Genomic DNA, 13,146 nt, shown 5'->3' with positions numbered 1-13,146 from the left:
TATCAAATAAACTTCCTTGTATCAAATACTTTAATGTGCATGATACAACATTTAAAGATTTGACCACTTTAATGCTGCAAAATTATCAAAAATCCATGTCACCTCCAACACTTTATTGCAGACTGGATGGAAAAGCATTTCAAAGTATTTGCGGATCACTAAAACTGGAATAAGATTTCTGCAGGTTTACCAGCTTGTAAAAGCAGAATTTCGTCACCATCTGTAAACAGTTTTTATGAGTAATGTGTGTCATAATCTCTTGTGGATGACTCACCAACAGTCGATAATGAATAAATATCGATACACCTGTCTTACCTTGTTTGTCTTTGTCAGTTCATTTCTCCCTCTGCCCTCGTACCATCTGTTATTACATAACTCGCTGGTGGAAAAATACTGCATTTATCCATTCATTATCCTTGACCCATCTGTGGGGATTATTGCTTACCTAATTAACTGACATTTATACAAATGAGACCTGATCACTGACCCATATATCTCTCTTCTTTAGCACACTCTACCTTTCCCTTTATTGTTCTCCCTCTGTGTTTTCCTGCCATCTGTCTGTCTCCTTTTGTTCATCCCTTTCTCTCTGCCTCTCTCCCTTCCTCTGTCTTTGAACGAATGTAGGATGTGCTCCATGCAAGATGTTTGGTGGTTGCCTCTGTGTTAGCTCCTCTCATCTGTTAATCTCTCTTTTTCTGCAGCCTGCCACTGAGTAGGAGCTCTATGTGGATCAAGAGTTGAAGAAGGAGCCGACCCGAGACTGGTGGTGAGTTTGCTCTCCTTCCTTTTTTACTGGTCACATTTCATTCTCTTGGGAATGGCAGTAATTGGGCCAGACACTGCCATGGAGAGGAGACAAGGACGAAGAGGTGTAGTGTCAAGAGTCTGTAAGTGGAGATTGTGTAGTGTTTAACACACACTGTGCTGGATCACATCCTCAACTTACAGAGCTCACTGGTTGTGAAATGTACCTTATAGAAGCCAGTTTTGGAAAGGAAAGAAGTGCAGTTTTGAGGTACCTCTACTTTACCTGAGCAATTCAATTTTATGCTACATTAAACTTCTACTGCATTACATCTCAGAGGCAAATAGTATACATTTACTGCACTGCGTTCATCTCTACAAACTCAGATCAATAATACAAAACATACATCAACCAATTAATTATAAGGTATGGTTAAAAACATTGATGACTGGCAAAATATAGACATTTTTCTGACATTTGCCAGCAACAACATGAGCGATTCTTGCTCTTAATCACTAATTATAATCCAGCTTTAAAATATGTATGATTCTGAAGTGGGCCATTCTGCATTATGAGCAGGATTGAACCCTTGATTTAACATGTTTGCTCAAAAAAAGACAAGATTTCTGTATGAATGGGACAGTTAACCAAAGCTGTTAGATACTAAGGTGTCTGCTGTGATCACTACATCTGTTTCAGCAGCATTTAACTGCAGGAACTTTTGTGACATCCATTTGCAGATGTCATTAAGGTCATGATGTCATGAGGCAGTTTAGCAGGTGGACAGTGTTCTGGTGGCTGTTTGCAAGGTGACAGCTTGAATTGATCTGAGTATCATATGTAGGCCAGCTTTTAGAAGACTTCCACTTAGTGTACAAAGTCATGAGTTGTGAAGGAGAAAGAACTCGACCATAACTTGAAGGCACCATGTGTGTGTCTTTTTGACTCTGATGAAACTGGGTAAACTTATCCAACTTTAATCCCGCCCACAGAGGCTCTAATTGGTTCAGGATTTTTCTTCGGCAGCACATGCATGCGTGTGTGTGTCTTAAAGCTTGTTAGACCGAGACATAGAGAGAAACAGTATCTTCAGCTGTTTCTTCAGATGAAATCATTAGTGAGACTGTGTTGTACCTGCAGGGCGTAAAGTACATGTTAATGTATGTTTCTCACCGTAATGGAGATGAATGGTCCTGCTCTGTCATACATTCAGTGTCTGCACGATACTCTGGAGAATGTGACTGTCCCCGAATCAGTTTTCTGATTATTAGATTTGATCCATTTTCTAACAACATTGTGACTCGTGCACGCACACACACACATACACACACACACACACACACACACGCACACACACTATATATATATATATGTTCAGCAATGAGATGTGTGCAGCACAGACATCAAGTACATCAAGATATACGATGCGAGATACAATTAGTGCTGTACCGAATTTCATTTTTACATTTGAAGCTTCTATTGAGGTTTTTGAATGAAGCTTCAAATGTCTATCTTCATATTTTATGATGTTGTCACCCTTAAAAAAATCCTCGAACAGAATCCATAACTGGCAGACTCTGTAATAAAGGACGCGCTCCATATGTAGATATAAACGGCTCATTCCCAGGTCACAAAAACCTGATTCTTATTACCGGGAGATTGTTAACTTATGGAAACAAAGTAATAAATGTAATATTTCATTTATGCCAATATATCCTCCTAAATCCTACACACTGGACTTTTAAGTCACTACAATAGAGTTGGGGCTGAAATAGACAGATAGATAGATTATTGAGGTTATATTAATGTCATTAACCACCCTGTTCATTTAGATGCCAGCCTCCCTTTGTGTGCAGCAGGCAGGAGAGCAAACAGTTTTTTGACTGCAGTAAAAATGTTGATTTTGAAAGGCAAAACGCCAACAAATATGGATTGAAGGAAATTGTTGTTAGATTAAAACATGATGTAAACTTTGAAAATTAATACCTCCATTTTTTTTAAAAATAATTTTGACTTTTGGACTTCACAACACTGAATGGAAATGTTTAAATCACACAAAGTGTAAACAACCCTGTGCAGCTACCACTGGATCTAATGCAACAAATAGTTAAATACTAGTAAATATTAGTGTAGCCTAATCTTTATGTACAACTGTGCAGAAATACCAGGTTTAATCAGAATGAATAGAGATGCAAAAAAAAAAAAAAGAAGCTGTGTAGCATCCGAGTGTTGATTTAAAATTCAAATATCAAAGTTATGAATGAAGCTTTAAACTAATCGGTACAGCTCTAGACACAGACATATGTAAAGGCACAATCATATACACACACATGCAGAGTCACACGTGCGTGTCGACCAGTGACCAAGGGGTTTGGAGCTTGAAGGGAGAATGCAATGCATTCTGGGTAAGAGTAATGGCTCATTAGTTATATCCCACGGCAACCCAGCCAAGTGGTGATGAATGGGTGCTGTCGGGGGGGTCATTACTGTACGTGTGTGTGTGTGTGTGTGTGTGTGTGTGTGTGTGTGTGTGTGTTTTTGTATTACTTTGCACTAGTTATGTTTTAATAATCTGCGTGCGTGTGTGTGCATGCGAGTGTGCATGTGTGTGCGTCCATGAGCCTGCGTGCGTGCATATGTGTGTGAGGTGAAAATAATTCATGAATGTGTGTTTATATTTTTCTCTAATTTCCTTATATGTGTGGGTGTGTGGTGTTCGCGCATAATTGCCTGTCTGTGTGGTAATTAATGTTCATGCTCAGTGTGTGTGTGTGCGTGCGTGCGTGCATCTATTCTGGGTCTCTGTTAATCCAGCTCTCCTCATCCTGAGCTGGCTGATGGAGCTCAGGGCTCAAGTCAAGTTGTCAGGAATTCAGAGGGAAACTGCAACAGGACTCACTTATTGTCTCCTCATGGACCACTACCCTGACACTCCTATTATTTCCAATTTCTCTCCATCTTTTGCTTTTCACAGTCTGCACTCTCTCTACCTCTCTCCTTAACGCCTCCAGCCATCTCCATTCCACCTTCCTCCACTCTCTCCTCTCGCTCCTCTCGCTCTTTCCTTCTTCATCTCGCAAATCTGTCCTGCAGATTTGTCACTGTTTCCTCGTTGACTTCTCATGTCAGAGCTCCATTTTAATAGGATGCATGTGGAGCTGTATATGTCTACATATATGTATGTGTGTGTGTGTGTGTGTGTGCATGTGCGTGTGTGTGCGTTCGTGCATGCGTGTACATCACCAAAGTAATAAATAGCCTTGTCTTAACCAACTAGGCCTCATCATAATGATTTGTGTGTGTGTGTGTGTGTGTGTGTTAAATTGAGGTGGTTGATGAGTCTCAGAGGTGTGTTTCCAGTAATGGAAAGCACATAAAAAGGACATATTACCATGTTTTAGAAAGTGACATTTTGGAGGAAGTTAAAAATGGCAAGTCTCTCGCTGCTGACTTTCAACGCTGTTTGGTAACATTTCATTTTTTTAATTCAGTCTTAAAAATCTAACACGGTGAATAGTTGGATGTCCTAATTTGGTGTACTGAACATTGCACCATATTTTCTAGAGGCCATGTTTTTGCTCCTTGATGTGATTTTGTGGTGCACTGAGTATGATACAGGGTTCATTTCCAGTGCATGTTTGTAATGAAATACTTGAACATGATCTGTTATTGTTTTGTTGTTTTTTTTTTGGTTTGTTTTTTTGTTTTTCTGGAGATGCCTAGCACCTTCAGTTTGGAAGGATGTGAACAATGGGTAGTATTTTATTTGGCAAAAAATATGATCTTATTGTTTAGGTAATTTTTTTCTTTGTCCTTTTTGAGGATTTGAGCTTGGTTGGAAACTGTTGCAGTAAATCTCACTGTATGTGACTGTTTTCCCAAATCTTCTCCCTAGACTGCTACATTTTGTTCAGTGCTGGTAGTTATCTTTTATAGATGAAGTTGTGGTCAGCATGTTTTCTGCTGTTGTTTCCTGAAATCTGTGGCATGGTGTTAACATCAGTGATCCTAGGTTCGAGTTTAACACTGGTTTAATGGTTCAGGTATGAGATTAGATATATGATTAGCTGTTGCATAGACCAATAAGTGTAGTCTGCCATGTGCATGTGACTTTCAGTTAAAGTTTGAAGTTATAGGCTACCTACTTGGGCAGACTGGCTGATTTTATGTCTTGTCACACTGTCAGCTCCACTGCGGCAGGACACAGAAAGATGATGGATGGATGTGAGCAAAGAGCGTCCTGCTGTTGCAGAGGGAATTGGGAAAAATGTCCTGCCTGCTTCTTCCTCTTTTATCTCAAATCATCTTTACTTTTAGGCTTTTTATATTGTTAAGATAACAAAAGGGAAAGAACAGGAGTTCAGGGTTCACTGCAGTGTGAAAGAGCACACACAACACAGCTTACAGTGAGATGGATGGTGGCAAAGTAAGTGTTAGGCGAGACAGATGCATTTGTCCTGTTACATTACCATCTGTGCTGAACAAGCTTCAGGAAAGGAGAGAGGACACAGAGAAGAGAACATAACAGGAGGTAAGACATGTAGGAAACTACACAAAGAAAAAGAACAAGATAGCAGAGGAATATCACCAGTATAAATATAATTACACCTATTCAGCAATTCTCATATTTTATATCACAGTGTCCTAACTTAATACTGGCAATGCTTTAAGCTAAATGCAACATACAAGAAACCATTCAAGGATGCATATTTTTCATGCTGCAACACAAAGCATGTGCAGGAAAATGCTGAAAAAAGCAGCAACTTTAAAGAGTGAAGCTCTGACCTGAAGGCTGTTGAGTCAAATCCCTGGACCGGTCTGAAAATTCTGCGCAGGGACTGAAAGAAAAATGTCTCTCCATTCTTCAAAGTCCCTGTGGAAGTGGTTCAGTGAAGTTCGTAACTGCTTTAGTTGAGTTTTTTGTTGGGAAGCTGTAAAAAACAATGTATTTGTGCAGGATGCAATCCCTGGTTGAATAAAAACACTTCCATCAATACACTAGTTTTTTTTCTTTGTTTTAGAGACCAGGAGCCACAGCTCATTTAGATTCTGTTAACATAATTATTCCCTCCTGTCAAAGAGCTCTGTTATAGCTGGAAATTAAATGTGAAGTCTATCCAGTGGAACTTTGTAGTAAATTATTCATGTGGTTTTGCTTCTCCGTGCGTCTACACAGGTGTTAAAACTCTAAACAAAATATCTGTTTGAGCACTGTGCAGAATACCTTATGAGATCCAACAGACTGCAAAACAGGAGACGTGCAGGTAGAAAACAGTCATGTTGTTCAGAATACTTCACTTTGATTAAAGAAACAGACTTAACATAAAATGTTGTGCATCAACAATGTAGAAGAGAGGGTTCATAACCTATTGTTCACCCTCATTGTCATAAGTATTAAAGTTTCCGTAATATCATAACAAATTAAGTTTAAGGTTTTTTTGTTTGTTTGTTTTTATCACATACAGTACAGGCCAAAAGTTTGGACACACCTTCTCATTCAATGCGTTTTCTTTATTTTCATGACTATTTACATTGTAGATTCTCACTGAAGGCATCAAAACTATGAATGAACACATGTGGAGTTATGTACTTAACAAAAAAAGGTGAAATAACTGAAAACATGTTTTATATTCTAGTTTCTTCAAAATAGCCACCCTTTGCTCTGATTACTGCTTTGCACACTCTTGGCATTCTCTCCATGAGCTTCAAGAGGTAGTCACCTGAAATGGTTTTCCAACAGTCTTGAAGGAGTTCCCAGAGGTGTTTAGCACTTGTTGGCCCCTTTGCCTTCATTCTGCGATCCAGCTCACCCCAAACCATCTCGATTGGGTTCAGGTCCGGTGACTGTGGAGGCCAGGTCATCTGCCGCAGCACTCCATCACTCTCCTTCTTGGTCGAATAGCCCTTACACAGCCTGGAGGTGTGTTTGGGGTCATTGTCCTGTTGAAAAATAAATGATCGTCCAACTAAACGCAAACCGGATGGGATGGCATGTCGCTGCAGGATGCTGTGGTAGCCATGCTGGTTCAGTGTGCCTTCAATTTTGAATAAATCCCCAACAGTGTCACCAGCAAAACACCCCCACACCATCACACCTCCTCCTCCATGCTTCACAGTGGGAACCAGGCATGTGGAATCCATCCGTTCACCTTTTCTGCATCTCACAAAGACACGGCGGTTGGAACCAAAGATCTCAAATTTGGACTCATCAGACCAAAGCACAGATTTCCACTGGTCTAATGTCCATTCCTTGTGTTTCTTGGCCCAAACAAATCTCTTCTGCTTGTTGCCTCTCCTTAGCAGTGGTTTCCTAGCAGCTATTTGACCATGAAGGCCTGATTCGCGCAGTCTCCTCTTAACAGTTGTTCTAGAGATGGGTCTGCTGCTAGAACTCTGTGTGGCATTCATCTGGTCTCTGATCTGAGCTGCTGTTAACTTGCGATTTCTGAGGCTGGTGACTCGGATGAACTTATCCTCAGAAGCAGAGGTGACTCTTGGTCTTCCTTTCCTGGGTCGGTCCTCATGTGTGTCAGTTTCGTTGTAGCGCTTGATGGTTTTTGCGACTCCACTTGGGGACACATTTAAAGTTTTTGCAATTTTCCGGACTGACTGACCTTCATTTCTTAAAGTAATGATGGCCACTCGTTTTTCTTTAGTTAGCTGATTGGTTCTTGCCATAATATGAATTTTAACAGTTGTCCAATAGGGCTGTCGGCTGTGTATTAACCTGACTTCTGCACAACACAACTGATGGTCCCAACCCCATTGATAAAGCAAGAAATTCCACTAATTAACCCTGATAAGGCACACCTGTGAAGTGGAAACCATTTCAGGTGACTACCTCTTGAAGCTCATGGAGAGAATGCCAAGAGTGTGCAAAGCAGTAATCAGAGCAAAGGGTGGCTATTTTGAAGAAACTAGAATATAAAACATGTTTTCAGTTATTTCACCTTTTTTTGTTAAGTACATAACTCCACATGTGTTCATTCATAGTTTTGATGCCTTCAGTGAGAATCTACAATGTAAATAGTCATGAAAATAAAGAAAACGCATTGAATGAGAAGGTGTGTTCAAACTTTTGGCCTGTACTGTATGTCTTTGTCTGATTGTCACAAATATGCTGCTAGTATGTGGCTCAACATGACAAGAACGTTTTTTAGGCACTCTAAATGGAATTTTTGAGTTTTGTCATTCAAACAAAAAAAAAATGTTGATGATTCATCCTGCAGTCAGAAGCAAATCGTAATTTTGCCACCAGTGAAATACTCTCTCAAATTGTTCTGTCAGTCCCCCATGAATTTAAATTGTGCCACTTACAGAGAGGTGCACAGGACCTATGAGCTAGCTAGCAATTATAGATTGGTGCCACTCACCAATTATTATTGCTAATAACACTCTCCCGACCCACAGTGGTGGGACGGCGTTGTTGCGGAAGCCAAATGCCCACCTTCCCAATTCCCCACAGGTCACCCCCATTAACACCATTAGCTCTGTCAGCACTGTAGCCTTGTTAGCACTATTAGCACCGTTAGCAAAGCTAGCTTTTGCAATTTTGACTGAGCCTCCTTCATCGTCCCATTGCTTGTGACATCAAATTGGCTGCTGTAAGCCCCAACCTGTATCCAGTAATATGTCCTTCCCTGGTTTCCTGTTTTTACAGGAAAACATGGAAATATGCACAGCACTCTGCTAGCCATTTCATGGGAACTTAAAAGAGTTAATTAGGCAAATATGTGCAGTCACTTCATGCAGCCTGTTGGTACAATGCGATGGTGTCATGGATGCCATGTTTTCTTTGTTTGTATGTTTTGTGGGAATGCCTGTGATCCCAATCAGGGTCCTATAATATAGGTTATCTGCCGATACAGAGTCTGAACCGATATTTATACCTATATGTTGATTAAATAATTATTTACTGTAAGCCAATGCTTATTTATGAAAGTATGTCCAGAGTGGAAGAGGGCATCTCTAATGTCTTGTGTTTGTCTTTCAGTTAAGCATAACTTCCCCACATTTAATTAAATACTCCACACTCAAAGTACAATGAATCTGTGTTCCATGCTTACTGTATTACTGGCAGATACCCAAAGCCAGTTATGTAGTTATGGTATTAAAACTCTTGCTGATCCCTTGTGATCCAGTAAACAAAGGTCGAGTAGAGATGACTGATGTTCCCAAAAATCCCTGGAAAAAAATCACCCTCATTTCCTGACACAGACTCAACATTCTTCAGTTTGAAGATCTGAGTGAGTTTAGTGCAAAAGCATCAGACAGTAGCAGAGTTGGCTGATATCAATAATTTCCAGTGTTGTTGTGTTTGTACATATATATATGATACACACTTGTTGGAGTGATGAGGAAAGCAACAACTTTTTGTAAGTCCAAAGTTTTGGGTGAGGCTGAGGTGGAACTGGTTCACATAGATATTGGGTAAACAGCAGCTGGGGTGAATCTAGTTGTAAAACTGAGGTCTCTTATTGATTTCACTTCAGTCAAGGAGAACAGAAAAACAGTGTATGGACAGGGTGAGTCAAGAGACAAGTGAGACAAGAATTCAACAACAGAAACAATCAATGTTAAGGTGGTTTATGTGCCCCTGCTGTTTTGTACGCAGCTTGTGTAAGAGCTGAGGAACTGTAGCTGTTTGAGCTGTTAAAACATTCATTTGTAGAGGAATAAAGAAAGACCTGAATTATAACCCTTTGATTAGTGACAACAGGCTGAGCAGATAATCAGTCAATCCCCCAACCTGTTAAATTATGCCTGGTACACACTACGCGATATCAGCCGGATTCTAGCTCGACGCAGCAACGTACTGTGTCGGCATGGAGTTGAACAAGATAAGCCATTGTTTCATCTCATGTAGTGAGTCATAGTTAAAGACAACTGACTCCACGTCTGGGACGCCTCACAGCGTCCTGACAGAAGTCTTGCATGTTTGATTTTCTTTTTGTCATTCACGACTGTCACGCCCATCACAGCCGTCACTTTGACCGATAGAATACCTTATGAGATCCAACAGAACATATTTTAACTTTTTATCCGCTCCCATTTGCCTTGCAGGGTTCCTATGCAAGTATGGAAAGTATGGAAATAAATTTGATCAATTTCCAGATATTAAAAAGTATGGAAAATGAAAAATAAAGTATGGAAAAATATTTATGTTTCCAGACTATTACCACTGTTCTAAAATATTGTTTTCTAAAATAGAAAATTAGGTATTTCCAAAAATAATTTAATCAATCCGGATCGTGTTTTATGCCGGGCCAAGCACAGTTTGTGTGAGAGCAAACGTCTCAGAAAACATACCGCCCCTTTTACCTGATTGACAAGTGGTATGTCCAGTCCGCTGCCCCATGACCCTCCTCCAGCCCCCCAGGTATCAAGTTTCACTCCAACACTGCACCTTCAACAAGAAGACGAGTTTCACGTGGTTCACAATGGGTAGATGCAAGTTTTTGGATGGATGGCTTGACAATACCATATATAAATACTGGTTGGCCAAGGATTCCCAATTCACACACAGAGCTAGATGCAAGCTTTGTGTGAAATCGTTTGACATCGTCAACATGGGGGAGAAGGCGATTCTGAGCCACATTAAAGGAAAAAACACCGACGTCTCGTTACTGCATCGCTTGCACCCAGAGTCCCAACCGTTTTGCCTCAGCCCAGACATTGAACTTACCTGAGTTTTTATTTGCATGCCATTATGGTACTTGGCTACAATCGCCTATTAAGAATAATTAAATATGATGTGAAATATGATACACTGATATATTTACTCAGATGTCGCATATTCTCTGGAAAAAAAAAAAAAAAAACAGCGCAGAGATGTCTGGAAATTAGGGTATGGAAAAGTATGGAATTTTGAAATTCCAAATGTGTAGGAACCCTGGCCTTGATAAAGTTAATGCATCGCACCGTCATTTCAAACTCAAGACTTCCTGTATCTGTTTCAAATTAAAAGCCCTTCATAACTTTGGTTGAGAGAATCTCTTCATTTTTCTAAAAAGGCTTCCATTGTGAAATGTTTGCCAGAACTTCTTGTGGAGGATTCAGTGACTTTCATGTTTGCATACGGCACTTCAAATGTAGCTCCTGCCATCTGGTGGCAGATTTTACGTTACTACAACATTTCTGCTGGGACAGGAACAGACACAGTGACTGAAATACTAGTAAAAGTAATAAAAAAAGGACAAGAATAACCCAATGACATCGCACACATTGTAAAAGACGACCGGGGATGATTGGTGTGGACCATCGTGTAGTGTGTCATGTCTGTTGGCCAAGTCACAGCGCAATTTTATGACTCCACAATCGCGTAATGTGACATAGTGACTGTTGGAATGGACAGAAGTGTTGTGTAGTGTGTACCAGGCATTACTTTACCTGTCTCTCATGTAGGTCAGAACAGGCAGGTAGGTACTGGAGTTTCTATTACAGACCACATACTGTCATTTCCCAGTGGTTAAAATGCCACCGGGATTTAGGAGCAATTTCCCCAGACCCCACAAGAGATATCCGCTGACTTCCGGAGGAGGGGCAGATGGAGTAGACGGTGTCTGAGTTTCGCTCCCGTAACTTTTACACTTTTACCCTTTTCAACCCCATAACGTCATTGTTAATGCAGAGTCAAAGGATAATATAACAGCTGTTGCCCTGCTGCAGGTTGAAATGGCATCAAAACCCAACAAATCTGGTAAAAAAGACTCGAATGCCAAAGTCGAAACCATGAAGGCTAACGAAGCTATGGCTAGCGACCCCATCAGCATGGATGCAATAGCTAGCATCCTAGATGAACATCGGACGGCTATCCTCGCTGAGTTCAGGACTGCTTTCACGACACTGGAGGCAAAGTTTGACTGCATACAAACTGCGGTAACTGAGCACGGCCAAAAAATTGCTTCCTTAGAGTCGAATGCCAACCTCCAAGATGAACGCCTGCTCACTCTGGAGACGACTTGTGCCACGCTAGTGGATAGCCATGCTAAGCTACAGGATAAAGTCACCGATCTCGAGTCCCGCAGCTGCCGTAACAATATTAGGATTGTGGGGCTTCCTGAGGCTATCGAGGGGCCTCGCCCCACCGTCTTTTTCTCAGAACTGCTGGCCGAGGTCTTCGGAACGGATATCCTGCCTTCACCACCGGAGCTAGACCGAGCACACAGAACGCTAGCTGCCAGACCGAAGCCAGGGGAGAGACCGAGGGCCGTTATCATCAGGCTACACCGCTACCAACTGAAGGAGAGGATCATACGGGAGGCCAGATCCAGGAGAGGAAACCTGCAATACTGTGGGTCTCAGATTGCTATTTATGAGGATTACGCTCCAGAAGTGGTGGAACAACGAAGAAAGTTCCGAGAGGTGCTCTCGGAGCTCTACAATCTTGGCCTCAAACCAGCCTTGCTGTTCCCCGCTAGGCTAACCATCACAACCAAGGAAGGGGGTAAGAAGAAATTCTCCTCGGTGGCAGAAGCCAAAGAATTCATATCTTCCATTCACACCCCCTGTCTCATTAAAGTTACTCAGGACGCCTTCTTTGGCTTTATTGTAATAACTATCACCCGCCGGCGGCCCGATGCTAACACGGGCTAACTAGCCTCCAACACGGGCTAACAAGCCTTACCAGGCTAACGGGACAGCCTAACATACAAGCTGGGAGAGCACTGCCGATCGTGTTCACATCTTTGTTAACTTTTCATCCCGGATTGTGATCTTAGGCTCATTGTCACCATATCTCAGGGACCTGTCTTTTATTTATGTTTTTTATTAGAACTTTAATTTTATATTGGACTCTGATTTGTGGCACTGGATTTCTGCAGTACTAAATCTCCCACGGTTTGTACTCTCCTTGAACAATACTCTTCTCACACCTGTTCCAAGTTTTATAACGTGTGCATCCTGTGTTTCATATTTGCATTGCAACTTGTATTACTGACTTATTTTTATTATTTTCGCTATCTATTTCTTAACGTTAAAAAACACATGCCTATGAGGCTAGATTTAAGTTTAGTGTTCAGGTTGGTGGCTATACTGAACCATGTTGAATTAATGGATATCCTAGTTTTGTTTCTCTCAGATTTTTTTGGTTATGTCTTTCTAATCTGAAGTTGTTTTGACATGTTTCTCATGTGATACAGTTCAGCTGTTGAGTTATTATCCCCTTATTTTCCTGTTTTTTTAGTCATTGGGGTTCTTTATCATAGTTTAAGGGATGCGAGATCCTGGATGATATTAGAAAATCTGGAAGTTTGAGCTGTGATGCTCAAAAACGGTTTGTACTCAGGTTTAACTCAGTGTTTGGTCACTACTGGATTCATGGTTGTGTGTTTTTTTTTTGTTGTTTTGTTTTGTTTCTTTTGTGTATATATATCTCGCTCACTCTTTATCTCACTTCA

At 40.9% G+C, this 13,146-nt stretch overlaps 1 protein-coding gene across 2 annotated transcripts in view; it reads left to right on the top strand.

Moving 5' to 3' along the window:
- slc8a2b (solute carrier family 8 member 2b) overlaps window positions 1-13,146 on the top strand; it is a 289,543-nt gene that overhangs the window by 184,280 nt on the left and 92,117 nt on the right. For both annotated transcript variants that reach the window (XM_078166917.1, XM_078166916.1), the window contains exon 3: window positions 705-769. The gene's annotated coding sequence lies outside the window, so the exon portion shown is untranslated. The remainder of the gene's footprint in view (window positions 1-704; window positions 770-13,146) is intronic.

Source organism: Epinephelus lanceolatus, chromosome 4 (genome assembly GCF_041903045.1).
Source record: "Epinephelus lanceolatus isolate andai-2023 chromosome 4, ASM4190304v1, whole genome shotgun sequence".
NCBI lineage: Eukaryota > Metazoa > Chordata > Actinopteri > Perciformes > Serranidae > Epinephelus > Epinephelus lanceolatus.
This window is presented reverse-complemented; position numbering and strand designations above follow the sequence as displayed.